The sequence below is a fragment of the Muntiacus reevesi genome, chromosome 3 (assembly GCF_963930625.1).
Source record: "Muntiacus reevesi chromosome 3, mMunRee1.1, whole genome shotgun sequence".
Lineage (NCBI taxonomy): Eukaryota > Metazoa > Chordata > Mammalia > Artiodactyla > Cervidae > Muntiacus > Muntiacus reevesi.
The window spans coordinates 82,163,327-82,182,271 of record NC_089251.1 but is presented as its reverse complement, the minus strand read 5'-3'; the positions used below and the strand labels follow the sequence as shown (position 1 = coordinate 82,182,271).

At 41.8% G+C, this 18,945-nt stretch overlaps 1 non-coding gene across 1 annotated transcript; it reads left to right on the top strand.

The window, feature by feature from the left end:
- The first annotated feature begins 18,586 nt into the window (after positions 1-18,586).
- On the top strand, positions 18,587-18,721 carry LOC136165780 (small nucleolar RNA SNORA70). The gene has a single exon (XR_010662758.1). It is a non-coding gene; the product is annotated as a small nucleolar RNA SNORA70 (small nucleolar RNA).
- The last annotated feature ends 224 nt before the right edge of the window (positions 18,722-18,945 follow it).

Here is an 18,945-nt window from a genome sequence, read left to right as displayed (position 1 = left end):
AAATTTGCATGCAAACAACAAGGCAAACCTCTCAGACTTTTTTCTTCTACTCCCTTATTGTATTTCCCTCACCCACTCCTCCCTGGCTCTGCTGCTTAGTTTGTATTTAACCTACAATCCACAGTAATGGGGGAGATAGAGCACTAAGCTTGGAGTTAGGAAGAACCAGGCTCATAGGCTCCTTCTCCGCTTTCTTACTATGTGACTCACAATGCCAACTCTCAGCCTGTTTCCACAGCTGAGGTTGAGGAATAATCACTTCTCAGGGTTATTGGGGGAATCAAATGACATGACACATGTTCAGTTGGCCAAAAAGTCATTTGGGTTTTTCTGCAACATCTTACAGAAAACGCGAACCAACTTTTTGACCAAGCCAATGTAAACGTTTATATTAATAAAACCCACCAGTTTATATTAGTAAAATCCACCAGTCCTTACTCCCCTAATCAAATGCTTGTCTGAAATAAGACTCACAACCAGTAGGTCTACTCAGGAGGACTCGATTCCCCAACAGTGAGACAGCTGATTTGTCAACAGAAATCAGCTGCAGTGACCAGCCAGGAAAGTCTAAGCTTAGGATGGAGACCACTCACCTCGACAGGAGTATCAGCTACCATCTGCCCCCGGAGAACCCAAGCTAAAGCTTTCTGCTTTCATTTCCTTCTCCTTTTTCTTTTTTCTGTATTTAGAGGGCCTGACATTGTCCCAGAAGAAGCAAATTAGACAAACCAGTTTACATGAGTGAATAAGTTGGACAAAATATTTCCCCTCGGCCTGGCAGATAATCCTACTATACCCTTGCCACAATCTCTTCTTTATCTTCTCTCCTGCCACACTCATACCTCCTTACTTCCTGCCTACATCGTTGCTGCCAAAAATAATCACTTCAAAAATGGCCTAAAGGATTGTTAAATGAAATGAATGGGTTGCATCACTCAAACTAAGACTGAGGGAACCCCCATGAACTCTCTCTCCCATGATGAATCACGTGGAAAGTCCTCAGCCTTTATTTCAAGGGCATCCCCACTTGGTCCCCTTGGACTTTCCATCCTCAGCTCTTGCTAGGTCCCAGTGTGAACTTGAACAGCAAGCAGATGGATCTTCCCTACTTTCCATCTATCTTTACTCCTCTGCCCCAACCTCAGTTTGAACTTCTCCTTTTCTTCTATCTATATCCAATTTTCACTCATTCTTTAAGGGCTATCACAAGCCCTCTGTCACCTTGCTTTCCCATAGACAGGCAGCACCTGCAAACTTTGGGTTCAGATAGTTTGGGGTTTGAATCTCCGTCTCTGCTGCTTGTTACAACAGTTGTAGAATGTGGAACAAATCCCTCATACTTTCTTTGCCTCAGATTCCATATTTATAAAGTATGTCACGTAGGATAACACCACCTGACCATGTTGTCAGAAGGATCAAATGAGATGAAACATAGAGCATGGTGACTGGTAAGCAGTAACCAATCAATTTACAAAGATCAGTATTTTTTTTTAATTAAAAAACACTTTTTATTTTATGTTGAAGTATAGCTAACTAACAATATTGTGATAATTTCAGGTGGACAGCAAAGGGACTCAGCCATACATATGCATGTATCCCTTCTCCCACAAACTCCCCTCCCATTTTAGGTTGCCACATAACATTGAGCAGAGTCCCCTGTGCTATATAGTAGGACTTTGTTGGTTATCCATTTTAAATATAGCAATGTGTACATGGTCATCCCAGCTCCCGAACCATCTCTTCCTTCCTTTCTTGCCCCTGGCAACCATTAAGTTTGTTCTCTAAGTCTGTGGGTCTGTTTCTGTTTTGTAAATAAGTTCATTTGTATCATTTCCTTCTTGATTCTGCATATAAGGGATGCCACATATTTTTCCTTCTCTGATTTACTTCACTCAGCATGACAATCCCTAGGTCCATCCATGTTGCTGCAAATGGCAGTATAATGGCCATTATTTTTATCTTCCTATAATATCTGCCACATCTCAAACTTACTGTCAGCTAATGGCAGTGCTGTACAATTTGATAGCATTACATTTAATTCATGATCAACTGCAGATATTAGGTTTGTGAAGACCTTTGTGGGGGAAGAATTTCCAGTTGAGAAACATGTGACCTTATAAGAAAAACAGGATTAGGGAAGCTGAGGTCATGTGTGAATCTATAAAATTTATTATACATTTTTATATTAATTAAAATAAGTCAGTAAAGGCAGAACATTAAACAAAGAAACTATAGTTATATTTTATGAGTATCACATTAGTGAGAATTAATTTCCACCTACTCTGTCTTGCTCCCTGGAAACTTTCTGGGGCACTTTGACCTGCAGAGTCAAAAGGATGCTTATGTATTCAGTTTGCTTTGTAATAGCTAATGCTGACGTCATGAGGCATTCTGATCTGGGCCTGTTCCTTCAACCACATGTTTAATGCATTTTTGATCTGGTGAGTTGGAACTACTGATTCCTGCTTCTCAGATTCTTTCTTCCAATCCTGCTCCCTCAGCCCATCTTATACCATCTCAGCACCCTTGAAGAAACGGATTCATACCAGCATTCTTTTCCCTGCTTCCGCAAATGAAGAATATCCTGAATCTGGATGAAGAGTTAAGTCTATTTCCATGGAGGGTTTCTACCTCGTTCTCAAAGCTGTACTCAGCTTAGGAGAGGAAATCAGGCTGTTGTATAGACACATTGCCCGGAAGGAGAGACCTCACCGCCGAGGGCTTCTGAGGGAGGGTCTTGGGGACGTTACCTTCTATTCTTAATAATCCCTTCCTTCTCTTCCCTCTTTTCTGGCCTCAGCTCTTTACTTCTTTGCCTTCCTCAGGCCTCTATTTGCCCCATTTTCTCCTGGGAGCCCTTTCCTGCTCCAGGAATAACTTGGCTCCCTGCCCCAAGACTCTTCTGGCGAGGCAGCATTGGTGGTGTCAGGCATTCTCAAATCTCCTGGGCTTCCCTTCCTGTGACTGCAGGCTCTTGGGAAGGGAGGGAGGAGAGTAGTTCTGATCCTCTTCCTGGGGAAAAGGTAAGGGCGCTTCCACTCTGTCCTGAGATTTCTTCCAAATTTCTGAAGTTAAACACACCTCACTGTGGAGATTCATCTCCCTGCCGAGTCCCTCAAATGGGCCCCATTTGTAGCTCTTCTAGTAACATAACCTGATTCTTTCTCACCAGAACCTAGAGCCTCATCTACTACCATCAAGTGAGTATTTGATGGCAGCAGGAGAAAGAGAAGGTGAGTCACTAGGCTTGGGGGAGTATCATTAAAAACTTTTGCAAGAAGCATTTGCAGCTACTCCTGGTTTCTCTCGGCTGGTTGTATTTGTTCTCTCCCAAGCCCTATTTGGGCAGGGCCATCTGTGACTTATGCTTGGAGTTATGGAAGGTGGCTTTCCCTTCCCTTTCACACAATAACTGAGTATCATGTTGCCCTTCTGTTTCCGTCTCTGCCTTTCTGCATCAATTTTCAGCTTATCTGAATTCTCATTGTGTATGCTCATGGGGGCCAATTCCATTACATTGCTCCACAAAAGAGTCCCTGGACTCCCTTTTCTAGAGTAATTTAGCTGACTTCAGTATGAATCAAAAGAAGCTGACTTCAATATGAATCAAAAAGGAAAGATGTTTGGCAACATTTTGATAGCAATTATAGCAATTAAGGGAGTACACTGTCATGGGCTAGCTGTGGGTGCAGGGCACCAAATGCCTCAGCTACAATGAATGTCGGATGAGAGCCTGGGGACCCCTGGGCATGGAGGACATTGTTCAAGACCAAGTCTTGGTGGTTAGAGGGGCAGCCTTTGACCTCACAGAAGGGTTAAGTCTCACATTATCATTTAAGGAACTTATGGCCTAATGACTGATAAATTTAATTACCTTAGCTTTCTTACTATCTTTAATAAAACTCCTTAACTATAAAGAGTTACTGGTCCTACAGGCTTTGTGTTTTAAGATGCTGTACAATTAATCATCGAATGAGACCTTCCTTTTTTTGTGAAGGAGAATGATCAAGGAATTGAAAATAAGGAAAGATTTTAAGAAGCTGCTAGACCAATACTACCAACTAGAACTAAGGATGAGTGTTTTTTTCATACTTCAAGTCCCAAGTTAGATTCCTCAGCTAGGTCTACACGAATCATGCTAAGCAGAGTTGTGAGAATCCTATCTGGTGAATTCATGACTGCTCAGCAGCTTGCTTCAGCCCAGCTCTATTTTCCCACATTCACTGGATAATTGCCCAACACCTTTGAGTTGATTAATTGGATCTTACATAAGGGAAGCCACATTTCTGAGTGGTGGCAAGTTCAAAAAAGTAAGACATTAAGACAATTAAGAAGGTTTTGTTGTTTTTTTTTTTGCAAACTTGAGGCCACCAATGCTTATTCCAAACTTTAAATCTTTCAAGATCAAAAGTCCGTCTTGAGGATAAAGCATACCGAAACCATAGAGAAACGTTAGTTTTGGCAAGATGAGCAAAGAGAAGTGGACAGAAAGGAAGAAAACAAAATACAGAGAGGAAATTCTACCTTAACGCTCCTCACAGAAGTTTCATTAAAAAACAACAAACAATCATCCACCCATCTCTTTATATCAATAAAAAAATAATTAAAGGGAAAATATTTAAAATGAGTGACCTCTGCAGGTTCTGAACTTTTCAACATCTGAAATTCTGAAATTAAAAAGTTTTCTGACTTCCCTGGTGGTCTAGTGGCTTAAGACTCTGTGCTCTCAATGCAGGGCACCCGGGTTTGATCCTGGTCAGGAAACTAGATCCCACTTGCCACAACTAAAAGATTCCTTGTGCTGCAACTAAGACCCAGCACAATCAAATAAATAAATATTTTTTTTAAAAAAGAATCCATTAAAAAAAAAGTTTTGTGAAATGTAATACCTTAGGAAATTAATCAGAAGGTCCAAATGCTCACAGCCTCAGGGGTTGGCATGACTGGTTCTCTCCTTCTAGGTGAAACATACGCTCACTCTGTGTAAATGTGAGAATGCCATTACATGAAACCCCATCCCTGATACACAAAGATTCAATTTAGTGGGCTTTAACAAGGGTACCAAGTCCAAGAATCCAATGAGAGAGTTAAGAAAGCATTTGGTTTTGTTTGCCTAACAGAAACAGCAGAAATACAGTTCTAATCCCACACCAAAGCTGTTGACTTCCATTGACTTTAAAACATAAAACCACCTCTGGGACAGCATTAAACACACCAATATTCACCTTAGAGGGGTGTCAGAAGGAGAAGAGAGAGAGAAAGGACCCGAGAAAATATCTGAAGAGATAATAGCTGAAAACTTCCCAAACATGGGAAAAGAAGTAGTCTGCCAAGTCCAGAAAGCACAGAGTTCCAGCAAGGATAAACCCAAGGAGGAACACACCAAGACACATAGTAATCAGGCTGGTAAAAATTAAAGACAGAGATAAAATATTAAAAGCAACAAGGGAAAAAATATACAAGCAACTCCTGCAGCTCAATTCCAAAAAAATAAATGACCCAATCAAAAAATGGGCCAAAGATCTAAACAGACATTTCTCCAAAGAAGACATACAGATGGCTAACAAACACTTGAAAAGATGCTCAACATTGCTCATTATCAGAGCAATGCAAATCAAAACCACAATGAGGTACCATTACACGCCAGTCAGGATGGCTGCTATTCAAAAATCTACAAAGCAATAAATGCTGGAGAGGGTGTGGAGAAAAGGGAACTCTCTTACACTGTTGGTGGGAATGCAAACCAGTACAGCCACTATGGAGAACAGTGTGGAGATTCCTTAAAAAACTGGAAATAGAACTGCCATATGACCCAGCAGTCCCACTCCTGGGCATACATACCGAGGGAACGAGATCTGAAAGAGACACGTGTACCCCAGTGTTCATCGCAGCACTGTTTATAATAGCCAGGACATGGAAGAAACCGAGATGCCCATCAGCAGACGAATGGATAAGAAAGCTGTGGTACATATACACAATGGAATATTACTCAGCCATTAAAAAGAATACATTTGAATCAGTTCTAATGAGATGGATAAAACTGGAGCCCATTATACAGAGTGAAGTAAGCCAGAAAGACAAAGACCAATACAGTATACTAACGCATATATATGGAATTTAGAAAGATGGTAACGATAACGCTATATGCAAGACAGAAAAAGAGACACAGATGTATAGAGCAGACTCTTGGACTCTATGGGAGAAGGCAAGGGTGGTATGATCTGAGAGAACAGCATCAAAACATGTATATTATCAAGTGTGAAACAGATCGCCAGTCCAGGTTGGATGCATGAGACAAGTGCTCGGGGCTGGTGCACTGGGATGACCCAGAGGGATGGGATGGGGAGGGAGGTGGGAGGGGGGTTCAGGATGGGGAACACATGTAAATCCATGGCTGATTCATGTCAATGTATGGCAAAACCCATTACAATATTGTAAAGTAATAGCCTCCAACTAATAAAAATAAGTGAAAAAAAAAAAATAAAAGCAACAAGGGAAAAATGACCAAAAAAATACAAGGGAACTCCCATCAGGCTTTCAGTTGATTTCTCAACAGAAACCCTACAAGCCAGAAGGGAATGGCATGACATATTTAAAGTGATGAAAGGGAAGAACCTACAACCAAGAATACTCTACCCAGCAACACTGTCCTTCAGATTTGATGGAGAAATCAAAAGCTTTCCAGACAAGCAAAAATTAAGAGAATTCAGCACCACAAAACCAGCTTTACAACAAATGCTAAAGCAACTTCTCTAGGCAGGAAACATAAGAGAAGGAAAAGACCTACAGAAAATAAACCCAAAACAATTAAGAAAACAGTAATAGGATCATACATATTGATACTTACCTTAAATGTAAATGGATTAAATGCACCAACCAAAAGACATAGACTGACTGGGTGGATGAAAACATGTGCATGTATGCACTTCCACTTAGCACATCACTCACCTTGACCACCCCCCAAGTTGTATGTAATTATTTTATATTGCTAGGTTAATCATGTTCTCATTATGGTTTGCAACTGTAATTATCTTTTATTTTTTGTCTGGCTATTGATTGTGAAAACTGATAAACATCTTTTACTATTGTGATTATGTAACTGTTACTCACGTCACACTATTATATCATGCTTGGTCAACAGAAAAAATAATAGAACTCCGTATCACCAAAACTAGTATCTAATACAAAAATCTATAATCACTTTCTAAAATTCAGATGTGTATCAGAATTATCTTGAAATTTTTGAAAAATACAATGCCCAGGTATTGCTTTTTATCTCCAGAACTCCAGATACATTTCTAATGAGCAGTCATGTTTAAAAACACTAGGACTATATGATGATCTTTTACTTTTATCTAGTTTTATCTAAGTGATTTTAAGTGATCTAGTTTTATCACTTTTTTAATTTCATATTCAGTGCTCCCATTTCATTCAGTTTATGTTCTCCAATTTCTCCATCTGTTTTTGATGTTTTTTCTCAACTCTTTATCAAGTGTAGTAGAAAAACTATTGTATACATATATATATATGTATGATATATATATTTTATAAAACTTATGAGTTTTTGCCTATCTAAAAAATTATGACATCTTGATTCCACTTGGTTGACTTAGTATGAATAGAATGCTAAATTTCTAATTAAAAAAATAAATATGCAACAAGCAAATAAAGTTTACTGTATAGCATAGGGAACCAAAGACAGTATCTTGTAATAACCTATGATGGAAAATAATTTAAAAAGTAATTTATATGTATTTTATGTAACTGAATCACCTTGCTGTACACGTGAAACACTGTAAGTCAACCATGCTTCAATTAAAAAATATATTTAAAGAAACATAAAACCATATCAGGTTATATAATTACATTATTTGCAGAACTGAATCAAGTATAAAAACATTTTATCTGGAACAACAGACTGGTTCCAAATAGGGAAAGGAGTATGTCAAGGCTATATATTGTCACCCTGTTATTTAACTTATATGCAGAGTACATCATGAGAAACGCTGGGCTGGATGAAGCACAAGCTGGAATCAAGAGTGCTGGGAGAAATATTAATAACCTCAGATATACAGATGGCACTTTTTATGGCAGAAAGCAAAGAAGAATTAAAGAGCCTTTGATGAAAGTGAGAGAAGAGTGAAAAAGTTGGCTTAAAACTCAACATTCAGAAAACTAAGATCATGGCATCCGGTCCTATCACTTCATGGCAAATAGATGGGGAAACGGTGGAAACAGTGGCAGACTTTACTTTGGGGGGCTCCAAAATCACCAGATAGTGATTGCAGCCATGAAATTAAAAGACATTTGCTCCTTGGAAGAAAATTTATGACCAACCTAGACAGCATATTAAAAAGCAGAGACATTACTTTGCCAACAAAGGTCTGTCTAATCAAAGCTATGGTTTTTCCAGTAGTTATGTATAGATGTGAGAGTTGGACTATAAAGAAAGGTGAGCACCAAAGAATTGATGCTTTTGAACTGTGGCATTGGAGATGACTCTTGAAGAGTCCCTTGGACTGCAAGAAAATCCAACCAAGTCCATCCTAAAGAAAATCAGTCCTGAGTATTCATTAGAAGGACTGATGCTGAAGCTGAAACTCCAATATTTTCGCCACCTGATGTGAAGAACTGACTCATTTGAAAAGACCCTGATGCTGGGAAAGATTGAAGGCAGGAGAAGGGGACAACAGAGGATGAGATAGTTGGATGGCATCACCAACTCAATGGACATGAGTTTGAGTAAACTCCGGGAACTGGTGATGGACAAGGAGGCCTGGCATGCTGCAGTCCATGGGGTCACAAAGAGTTGGACACGACTGAGTGACTGAACTGACTGAACATACTTGCCAATGGAAAACACACAGGGGTGGTGTAGAGAACTGCTCCTTTTTCATGTTTTATCCCACTTCAAATTTACCTTGTCTCAAGGAGCTAGTACTCTAGGTAAGTTGAGTTCTATACATTCCACAGTGGTGGTTCCTTTAGCTAGTAGAACTCATGAGAGTAGGATAAATAATGGAAACTATGCTTCACAGTAAAAACTCTAAACATTTTAAGCCCAATAGCATTTGGTCTGCGCTCAAAGAAAGAAGGAAATCCAACCACAGCCTGTACTCAGGTGTACCTGAATTTATGGTTTATTTCTCTGCTTGCTCTCTTCTCCATGGGACAGATCTGAGCCTGTTTCATTTCTACTGAAAGCAACCCAACTCCAGGCCACAAAAATCAATAGGAGCCCTGTACTTATTTTGGCTGCAAAGCTAGAGAACAAGGTGAGAAATGGCCCCTAAGTTAATACAAGGAAATTGAGTACACGGACACAGACTCACCCACATAGAGGCAATTGACTTCACTTACATGCAGCTGCCAGAGGAAGCTTATTGTTAACCAAGCTGGCGTGAGCACAGAAGGTAATCAGCTGTCATGAACATAATAAAAATGACCACTCTTCGCTACCCCCCAAAAATGGTGAAGAGAGACTAACAAAATTAATCTGAATAAGATCTGTGGATATCATTAACTACAGCAGTTCTCATTCCTGGCTGAGACTTCAGTGATTTGGCAAATCATTGAAAAATATAGGCATATACCTACCTTATAGCACTCTGGGAAGACAGTAAAGAGGGAGAGTAACAGTTTGATCTGTAATAGGTGAAGGGGGCATTCCTGTCCTGCAGTCTCAGATCTGGGTCCTCTCTCTGGAGAATAACTCAAGTGTTATATAGCAAGTTTAGATGGTATGTGTGTGTACGTCCACGCGGGCAAGGTGTGTGGATGTTTAATTTTAATATCCCAGGGGTATAGCTGCTGAGGAATTGTTCACTCTCAGAAGCAAGTACAAAGAATCCAGACTTTATACATGATTCACCTTAGATCATTCTCAATATTAATAGAGTAATCTCTTTTCACCTGGATGAAGAAAGACCTTGCTCTGGGTACAGTATGAATATTTTTAGAAAGAAACTTCCAGAGATCCAGAGCAATGCTTCATATCTGTCCCAGAGATTCAAGCAAACAACATTTATCCACATGCAAATATCTCACTGGGGCAATGCTGACTCCTGGTTGCTCTCCTCCTCTGGGAAAGTTCTAGAAACCCACAGGAAGGATTCATTTCAACCTTCTGTGTGTCCCTGAAAGTTGCCAGAAGTCTCTATTCTGTCTGAAGTGTTAAGTCAGGAGAACACGCCCATCAGAGTAAGAGTGGGATCTGTTGCCACACGGTAAACGCAGAGTAGTTAACCTTCTTACAGACATCGTCACATTTAGCCCTCACAATGAACTCAGGGAAGAACCTGATATTTTCTGTGTTTTACATACAAGAATACTAAGACACAAAAGATAACAGTGATTTGCCTAAGACTGTGTCACCCAGACACCTAACGCCGAGTTCCTGTTCTTGAGCACAAACTTCTCTGCATTGGGAATGGTTTTCAAGGCCAGTCTAGTTCTTGTCAGTTCCTGAACTAGGTAAGTGAAGTCTCTGGGAAGGTTCAGGTCCAGGCAGCAAAACCCCAAGTGGGAAGAATGACATAACCTGCATGGAATTAACAAGGCCCTTTCTTCCATGACCTACATGCTTCTTCTGTGTGTTCTTCCTGACACCTATAGTCTCAACAGTATGTTCCTGACACACACATTGTGGAGCCTGACTTTAGCAGAACTTTCTCTCCTGCCTAGCTGACCACTTGCTAACCAAGGATCATTGTATAGAAGATGTGATTGAGCCAGAGGCTGGTCCAGCACTGAGACCCATTGTGGGGAAGGATCTGCAGGGCTGTGTACAAAATCGAGTGACTGAATGCATACACACACACACACACATGGAGCACACCCGAGCGTGACTGTGTGATAAGCTAGAAGCCGTGAACTGACCATTGTGGCTCAGGTGACTGACAGTGCAAAGTCCTCTAAGCTGAGTATGTGGACGCCCATCTTCCTTTGAAAACTATTGTGAAAGCATTCTGTACGCCCGCACCCAGGCAGCTGCGAGAGCAGGAACCCCTGGGATGGGGTCCCAAGTGGAGCTCTGCCTCCCATGGTCCTCAGTTTCCACTGGCGTTGTTTCTCCACTGCCCATGCCCATGAGATAACTGATTCCAAGCCTCTTCCATGCCCACCTCCCTGGGGCAACCTCATATTGATACTGTGTACTGAGTGGAGGTTATCAGAGGAGCCTTAATGAGAAGGGATTTGGCCAGACAGATTGGGAGCCGCCTTCACTGAATGCAGTGTTGGAAGTGAGTCAGGCAGGTCGTGAAGAATTCCAACTGCTTGAGGCAAGTTGGCAGCTTCATGTCCAGGCCTCTGGGGAAGCAGAGCCCTGGACATCTGCCCTGCTTCAGTGCGTTGCACCCAGACTGCCCTGGGCACCTGGGCATCATGTCTCCTCAGCCATCAGCACCCCTCGGTAATGATGAGCGCTCCGAGACAGGCCTGGACTGGACATTTAACAAGCATTGGGAACCCTGGACTCACTGAAGAGAGGCTGATCTCTTGCAGAGGGTTGAACTGGACTTCTAGAAGGTAGATCACAGAGTGGGTGGAGTCCTGTAGCTGAGTTCCTACAGCTTGGGTTCCAGGGTTGCTTTGGTGTTGGAATTAAGCTTCCCACAGGGCCTGGAACAATGGACTGGTTCAAAACTGGGATAGGAGTATATCAAGGCTATATATTGTCACCCTACTTATTTAACTTACATGCAGAGTACACCATGCAAAGGGATTGATGAATTACAAGCTGGAATGAAGATTGCTAGGAGAAATACCAACAATCTCAGATATACAGATGATACCACTCTAATGGCAGAAAGTGAAGAGGAACTAAAGAGCCTCCTGATGGTGGTGAAAGAGGAGAGTGAAAAAGCTGGCTTAAAACTCAACATTCAAAAAACTAAGATCATGGCATCCAGCCCCATCACTTCCTGGAAAATGGAAGGGAAAAAAGTAGTAGTGACAGATATTATTTTCTTGAGCAGCAGAATCACTGCAGATGGTGACTGATGTTTGCTCATTGGAAGGAAAGTTTTTATAAACCTAGACAGCATATTAAAAAGCAGAGACATCACTTTGCCAACAAAAGTTCATTTAGTCAAAACTACGGTTTTACCATTAGTCATATATGGATGTGCGAGTTGGACTATAAGAAAGCTGCATACGCATGCTCCGTCATGTCTGACTCTTTGCGACCCCATAGACTGTAACCTTCCAGGCTTCTCTGTCCATGGAATTTTCCAGGCAAAAGATACTGGAGTGGGCTGCCATTTCCTTCTCCACAATAAAGCTGAGTGCTGAAGAACAGATGCTTTAAAATTGTGGCGCTGCAGAAGACCCTTAAGAGTTCCTTGGACAGCAAGGAGATCAAACCAGCCAATCCTGAAGGAAATCAATCCTGGATATTTATTGGAAGGACTGATGCTGAAGCTGAAGCTCCAATACTTTGGTCACCTGATGTGAAGAGCCAACTCATTGGAAAAGACCCTGATGCTGGGAAAGATTGAAAGCAAAAGGAGGAGGGGCGGCAGAGGATGAGATGGTTAAATAGCATCACTGACTCAATGGACATGAGTTTGAGCAAACTCCGGGAGACAGTGAAGGACAGGGAAGTCTGGTATGCTGCAGTCCATGGGGTTGCAAAGAGTCGGACATGACCTAACAACTGAACAACAACAACAGTGAAAGTTCACCTCAATTGAATTCAACAGGCATTTCTTCCAAAGGACATATATTCTCATTCTTGGTCATTTAAAACATCGGAACTCCCCTAGCCATCCTGCCCTCACACAAATGCTGAGTAAGAGATTGCTTCCACAGTAACTCTGAAAGACTTCAGGGAGACTCAGTTGATTTGACAAAATTCCCCACTGCACTCCTAAATCTTGGCCTATTAATGATTTATTTGTGACTAAGTATTAACTTTTCACAATGCAAACCTGCCTCAGATGGAGAAATAGTGAATAGCTTTCCCATTCACGTGTTTTTAGAGAAGAAAAGGGACAGAATGTTAATAATGGATCAGCAGGTGAAACTCCAACAAGGAGAATGTTTGCTCAAGAAGAAATGTCATCACTTTGCCATGTGGGGGTCATGACCTCCCTAGGCCCTTATAGGTCCAGACTTAAGAGTCTTTGCATTAGTGTCAGAAAAACACAGGGAAGGGGTTTCAACCTTCACTGAGACTCATGCAGTGAACACTCTAAAAAATCTACTGTGAATGTGTGGGGAAAAAAGGGAATTTTGAGCTGTTATTTTAATCAGGTGAAAACCAATTTGATGTTTCTCTATTTGACACTTTCTAATTTTCTCAGCCCCTGAATTTAGTCTCCTGGTTACTGGGGAAACACATTTTTTTTCCCCCTGAATCTATATCTGCCCTATAATTACCTCTAATCAAGAGCTGTAATGTTGCTTTAGTTTCACATAGAAGAATCATAAAACTGGTCAGAGACGCTCTTGTGATAAAGACAGGAATCCAAAAATACCAGGAGGCCTGAGCATGGACTTGTTAGATCAGGACAGTTCCTGACCCACGAGCCTGCTGGCACCTTGGCTTCTATGATATTCATGCTTATTCTGCTGGGCTGGGTGCCCCTGACTTAGAGATGTCACCTACACCTGCGCGTTACACCTGGAATCAGTGCCCATTCTGCTTCTGAGTCTTAAATGATGAGGAATTGACCAGTTTGTAGGAGGGGCCCCTGCCACAAAGATCTCTGTCCAGGGCTTCAGGGGCATTTGGGAAGCCATAGACAGGGTTGTAATGCCTCGGGGTGGGGAGTGGAGATTTGCCCCACCTCAGAAATACCCGAGGGAAAGGCAGAGGGCAGGAGGAGAAGTGTGTCCAGGAGAGGTACCCCAAAGCCTGGGTCAATCAGCTAATTGAGGACTGACCCTGGGAAAAGGGTAAAGTCTGAAGAGTTTTTAGTCTACAAACATTCATTTAGCAACTATCATACGCCAAGTCCTGTAATAAGCCGTGGGGAAACATTGGTGAACAAAAAACAAGAACTTATAGTTCAAATATCAGACTGGAATCAAGCAGTTACCCCACCTCCAGGGTCCCGTTCTCCTTCTCAAAAAATGTCCTTGCACCAGCCAGCCTGTGTCACATGGAGACCAGACACCTACCTGCATTTCTGTTCTTTGAAGACAACATTCCTGCTGCTGCTGCTGCTAAGTCACTTCAGTCGTGTCCAACTCTGTGCAACCTCACAGACGGCAGCCCACCAGGCTCCCCCATCCCTGGGATTCTCCAGGCAAGAACACTGGAGTGGGTTGCCATTTCCTTCTCCAATGCATGAAAGTGAGAAGTGAAAGTGAAGTCGCTCAGTCATGTCTGACTCTTAGCGACCCCATAGACTGTAGCCTACCAGGCTCTTCCGTCCATGGGATTTTCCAGGCAAGAGTACTGGAGTGGGGTGCCATCGCTTTCTCCAACACCATTCCTAAGCTCCCCAAATTCCTTTTCTCTTGCATCCTCATCCCTTGAGTACTCTAAAATACCTATTTGCTGGGGAAGTTCAATCTATTGACTGATCACTTAGATTCTGTTACCTTTTTTTCTAAAGATGTTTACTTTTAAAAGAGGGCACCCTGGAGGAGGAAATGGCAACCCACTCCAGTATTCTTGCCTGGAAAATTTCACAGACAGAGGAGCCTGGCAGGCTGTAGTCCATGGGGTCGCAAAGAATTGGATATGACTGAGTACACACACACACACACACACACACACACACACACACACACCAGAGAGCAGAGTTTTATCCGAAAGAATCATACTTCTGATGGCAGAATTTCTGTCACAGGAACAGAATGGTTAAAAAAAATTTTTTAATACTGACATTATTTTAATATTCCCTTCTATGTCTAGTGATGTTATTTTAATATTCACTTAATTTCACAGCAATCATATGAAGTTGTTGATAATAAATAGAAAAGAATATGAAATTCAGAAAGTCCTAGTTTTTACACAAGGTCACACAGCAAGAAAATAACAAAAGTGAAACATGGAAGCAAGTTCTCTGACTCCAAAGCAGGGGTCTTTCCATTGCAACACAAGTGCTTCTCTTGGCAATTACTTTGCGCAAGTCTTTGGGACATCACCTGGCTTGAATTAGGGGCAGAGATAGACTTTGATGGGGTAGCAATATTTATGAGACTTTCCGTAACTCAAACAGTTACCTTGGGAATTACTTTTAGTTTTCCTAGGTGATCTGCCAAAAGTATTACCTCTTCTATTTTACCTCTAAACCTAACTTAAGCTCCCTTCTAAAATTTTGAGGTGTGAGGGAAGGATTGGATAGTGGCTTATGGAACCATGCCAGTGTTCTCAGGGTCCTGGGGCATGGCTTAGGGATTGGCCTGTCCTTCTCCTACCTTCCATGAACAGATGGATCAGTCTTGGTTGTTAAGAACTTATCTGAGTGGTCCAGCAGCATGGGAAAAACATGGCCTGTCTGGTGGCCTTGGCCCAGCCCTGGCCATAAAAAGGGATTTCATATCATTAGCAGCTTTCCTTTCACAGTTGGTTGGCGTGAAATGTCTTGGCAGCTGAAATGACAGTGGGGATTCCCTCCTCATCAGTGATTTCACAGAGTGAGTCAGAAAACACCCCATACTAAGAGCAGCCATGGTGCAGCTGTATTGACTGCTTTAATTTGTGGCTCTGACAATAACAAGTTGAGATGCTGAAAATGCGTATAGCAGTGGTCAGCTGGCCACCAGATGGCAAGTTGAAATTAACTTTACACGGCAGGTCTAGTGGATAAGCTGGTTGTATCTGGATGCCTAGCTTTGTCAACATTACTAGAAGGCTCTGCTACCAAGGCTGAGCTGGAGATCATGGGGTAAGTAGAGGCACCCTAGGTGGTCCCAATGAAGAGTGTGGGGTGTGTATGTATACATATATATTAAATATGTATATATACGTATATATACACATATGTACAAAATATAAATAAATATATTTATTTTTACTCAGTATTTGTTGTCTATCTTCCAAAGAGGATGGAAAATATAATTATATCCACCCCTAAGTAGGTTGCATTTGAGGTCAGGACATGAAGTTCAAGTATGCTTTCTAGTAGAACTGAGTATTTCACTAGTGTGTCAGAGTTGAAAATAATAGCTCCCAAGTTCATTTGAAATGTTCCCTCCTTTAAAGACCAAAGCAGAGTGAATGAACCTATTGGCTAATTGAGTCTCTCTATTGATACCTAAAGTGACATCCATGGCTTATGCTGTGAGTGAAAATTCAGGCACTGCCCTACATTAAACTTGAAGTTTTGTTTTCTTTCTATTGACTCAATTACCACCAATAGGCAGAGTTCACTCCAGTCCCACCTCTGCCTATTAACCAAGTAGAAGTTGTAGAATAGAGGTGAAGGTGGTTTGGTGTAGAATTTTAACTCTGCTGTTTGCCTGGGGCAGTGTAGCAAGTATCCTCCCAGGTGGCCACCAGTGACCTCTGAATCCTGGTATTCACACCCTTGTGTAATTCCCTCCCCTTGGCTATTCACTGGCATCTAGCAAATACAGAAAAGTGATGAGATGTCAATTCTGAGATTAGAGCATAAAGATTATGGTTTCCAGCTTGAGTGCAAATGTTCTCACTTTCTCTCGTTCTCTCTCTTTTTCTCTTTGATCATTCTTTCTGTGGGAACCATGCTGTGGATTAGGCTGGAGAAAAACGAAAAGAGACTTGCCAGTAACTACATCAGGGAGCATGAAAGTAAATTCCCTCCCCTTTTTCGTCCCCTCTCAGGCATTCAGATGAAACCACAACCCTAGCCAACAGCTTGCCTGCAACCTCAGAGAGACCTTGACCCAGAGGCACTCAGTGAAACTGTGCCCAGATTTCTGATCAACAGAAAGTGTAATAGATGTTGTAGTTTGAAGACACCAAGTATTTTTTTGAGCGAGGGGTGTCATTTATTAAGCAGGAGTAGAAAACCGACACAGGCAGCACTGGGTGCCACGGTGGTCCCCCCATTAACCACTGAGTGGGTGGGCCGAGTCATCACAGGACTCAGTGGACAGTACACTCGAGTTCTAAGTGGATCCTGACATTGGAGGGGGAGTTTTTCTAAACTTGAGTAGTGGAATCACCACCTGTGACTCACTGTGCATACAGGGAGCTCCTCAGACACATTTCCACCACTGGTTAGAATAGTTTAAAGACAGTCTTTGTCCAGAGGCAAGGGCTCCACCACAGACTTACTAAAATAGAATCTCTAGGGTGGACCTGGATCTGTATTTCTGGTAAATCATCCTAGTAATTTTGCCATTTAGTTCATTTTAGAAATCACCGGAATAAATAACCTTTCCAGGTCATGTTCTGTGTTGAATCTCCGTGGTTCTCTGTGTTAAGGAAGCTTCACATCTCATGCAGGTAATACCCAGCAGTGAGCTTAGCATATTGGTATGTTCTAAATGTGGGTATTCAGAAGCTTGTTGTAGGACTCAGAAATTTGAGCAAAGGAATTCCCTCATAGCTCAGCTGATAAAAAATCTTTCTGCAACGCAGGAGACCCGGGTTTGATCCTTGAGTCGGGAAGATCCCTTGGAGAAGGAAATGGCAACCCACTCCAATGTTCTTGCCTGGAGAATCCCATGGACAGAGGAGCCTGGCAGTCTACAGTCCATGGGGTTGCGAGAGTTGGACACGAGTTAGCAACTAAACCACCACCACCGACCATGGAATGCTTGTATATCTGAGTCTAATCATAGAATTCATGAAGATTCTAGCATGATTCCACAAATGGTTTGTTCTCTAACAACTCAAACATCAGTGATACATTGCTGAAGTTAACTATTTTCAGAGACACTGTGGTATGGGGAAGGAGACACTGGAATTAGAGCCAGAACCAGGTTTAGGTGCTGGCTCCTCTGCTTTGCAGTTGTGTGACCTTGGGCAAGTTAAGTAATCTCTCTGAGCATACTTTTCCACTTTATTTTTAGAACTTTATTGGGGTTTTTTCCCCCTGACTACAAAAGAAATATAGCCTCCTTCTAAAAAGAGGGAACATGCAGATAAGTATTTTTAAAATCCAAAATTATACATAACCTAGAAACCTCTGATAGCTACAGTCCTATTTTCTCCAGTCTAGTTTAGATTTGGGTTTAGGTACATGTTTTTACATAACTATGATCATGCTATTAGATAAGCCTTTCATCCTGCTTTTTCACTTAACCTTTGTATTCTGAACATTTTCTCACATCATTAAAAGTTTCTCAAAGATATCACTTCCAGGAGCCTTATAGTACTCCACTTTGTAGGTGTATCATGACTGTTTTCTGTGGTTAAATATTTCTATTATTTCCAAGTTTTCACCTTAATAAAAAATATTGTGAGAAACATCTTTGTTTACAATATTTGTCCACATTTTCTATTACTTTCTTAGAAGGAACTCTCAGAAATGAAATCACTGCATCCAAAGGTTTAAATACTTTTAAAGGATCTGATACATGTTGCAAATTGCCCTTCAGAAAGGTTTAACCAGCATGTGCTTCCACTAGTAGAAGGAGAAATTTCATCTTGATGCAACTTTGCCAACATAACCATTATTCTAAAATATTGTTTTTGATTTTGCAGCCAGTTAAGCTGACTGTGCTCTTTTCCCCATGGGGACCCAGTGTGCAATGGCTGCAAAGAGCAGCCTCCTTGGTAGTGTATGCAGCCTGTTGCCTGTACAGGTAGCCCTAAGGGACCTTGGAGACAACTCTTCCTGGTGGGCACTCATGACTGGCCTGCTGTTTCCCAATCTAGACTCCAGACCAGTATGCGCACCTTTGGAAAGCCCCAGGGCACAGTGGCCAGGGTCCACATTGGCCAGGTCATAATGTCCATCCGCACCAAGCTGCAGAACAAGGAGCATGTGATTGAAGCCCTCCGCCGGGCCAAATTCAATTTCCCTGGCCGTCAGAAGATCCACATCTCCAAGAAGT